The sequence below is a fragment of the Photinus pyralis genome, unplaced genomic scaffold (assembly GCF_008802855.1).
Source record: "Photinus pyralis isolate 1611_PpyrPB1 unplaced genomic scaffold, Ppyr1.3 Ppyr1.4_LG1, whole genome shotgun sequence".
Classification (NCBI taxonomy): Eukaryota; Metazoa; Arthropoda; class Insecta; order Coleoptera; family Lampyridae; genus Photinus; species Photinus pyralis.
Genome location: NW_022170249.1, coordinates 718,162 through 720,576, shown reverse-complemented (window position 1 = coordinate 720,576; position 2,415 = coordinate 718,162).

Below are 2,415 nucleotides of genomic sequence, written 5' to 3'. Positions count from 1 at the left end.
GTAGTAGATAGCTACAGTCGATGGATCGAGATACAGATAATGCATGGAACAAATTCGTCTAAAACTATTCAAGCGCTAAAACACATATTTGCTACGTTCGGAATTCCAGAAGAGATAGTATCAGACAACGGACCTCCATTTAATGGGGAGGAATACAAGAAGTTTGCACTTTCAATAGGCACAAAAGTATCCTTGACTCCACCAGTTCATCCTTGCTCAAATGGCAAAGCGGAAAAGTATGTGGATACCATCAAGAGAGGCTTATTGAAGCAATTAAAGGATAATGAAAAACAGAAGATTACCATGACTTTACAGGAACAGATCGATGAATACTTGTTTTCTTTTCGCAATACACCCAACTCAGTCACAGGAGTTTGTCCGGCGAATTTAGTATTAAAACGCCAACCCAGAACAAAACTCTCCTTACTAAAACCAACATTTTTAAGAGGGAAGAGAAGAGAAGATAAAATCGATGGAAAAGTGAAAATATACCAGGATAGTAAAAGAGGAATAATGAGAAGATTCTATGAAGGCCAAAAAGTACTTACCTTTGATACTCGTGTCAACAGGTGGATTCCTGGAAAAATTGCAAAGGTCGTCAGTCCAGTTACATATTTAGTAATGGTGAATAATCAGGTACGATATCTTCATGCCGATTACCTAAAGATGTCCATATTAGAAGAAGAGCCAAATCCAATTGTAAGACCGTACATACAAGGGAGTAACCCCAGTCCTTCGGTCAGCGTTGAGAAGGCTCCGGATGAGAATGTTCAGGAAGAAGTGATTGAAGACTCAAGTGTTTCTTTACCTGATAGTCCAAATCCTGACCAAGCACCTAAAAGTCCTGCTCCAGTTTCTATAACGCCTCAGGTACTCAGACGTTCACAAAGAACCATAAAGGCGCCCTCTAGGCTTGATTTGTAAAGGGGGAAGAGTGTTATGTATTGGGTTAAGTTTAGTAAGTTAAGTTGGTACTATAGAGTTTAGAGAAAAGTGTCACAAAAAGGTCGTTCAATGTCTCTTGTTATGTTGTGTTTAATAAAGACTAATTAACGAATTGTGTATAGTCAATGGTCCGGTCACATCTCGTGTAAAGACACAACAACTCATCCTATGATAAATTCAAACAACATATGGCATTTGGAATAGGCAACTGCAAGGATTTTGCATTTGCGTAATTTGACTGGCAATGTTGCCGAGAATGTGCAATTAAGTTTTAGTTCTGATTTTTCGAAAATAAAATTTATTTAGTTTTCCTTTTATTGAGAATTCCTTTTCAATTAACCCTTTTCTATTATATTAAAATCACTCAACCTAAAAGCTGCTGCCTCTTCAAAAACCACAAAGCACTACGACTATGTATGAACAATTCTCAAGATTCTGAACAATATGTGGATCAATAACATTGGATTATAAAATTTCAAAATAAATTGATAATACTAATCACTGGAGGATGGAGGTACAAAATTAAAAGGGGGAAGGATATCTGCTATATCAGTTATGTAACTTATCTTTTATAAAGATCTCCAAAACTTACAAATGTTGTATACGCAATCTTGAAGTTTATCAAAAAAGAGTAATTCAATGAACAGAAAGCATTAGTTATCTTTCCTCACGTTAGTATAGAATGTCAAAGTATCGTAGTTAACCGTAGGTACTGTCTAGTAAAACTCATCCTTTCCTCTATGAATGCATTACATTAAATTTAAATTACACTAAATCTGAATACTGTGCTTCAAGATAAAAAATTTTATCTGTAGTAATGTGAGCTGCGTTTCTGTTTGTTCGTTTGACCTTTCGACTTCTGAAAAGTGTCGACCACCTTCTTTATGGAAAATTCGACTTGAAAACTAAAGTGAATAAAAATACAGGATACTGTACATTACAGTCTATAAATTCAGTAAAACGTTTCAATCTTACAGTATAGTTTATTGTTTCAATAATTAACATAAATTATAGCTGTAACAAGGTATGTAATAGATTTCTAATTACTCCGTAATGAATGATGCCTTGAGCATAATCATCTGCAACCGGGTCTGGAACTGCGTCCACTATTTGCTGCATTTGTTCTGGTGTAATATTTATATTTGATGTAGGAATTACAACATTATTCTCTGTAATAATTTCAAAATGAGATTCTGTCTCTTCAGTGCCATAACCGTGAATGTCATCTGGAAGTACATCATCATGGCCACTCCCATTCATGAAAGATAAATGCCAAAGCTGCAATGGAGATTTGCCATGCATAGTGCTTAGACCGTGATTATTCCATTGATCAACAAATTCCTTCAACGAGTTTCTAATTCTCGGTAAAAAAAACATATTGTAAAGAGAATAGGTCGATTTCACTATATTCGTCTAATAAATTATGTTCTTCCATATTTAAAAATAAAGTTTTATAATGGTAAGACACCA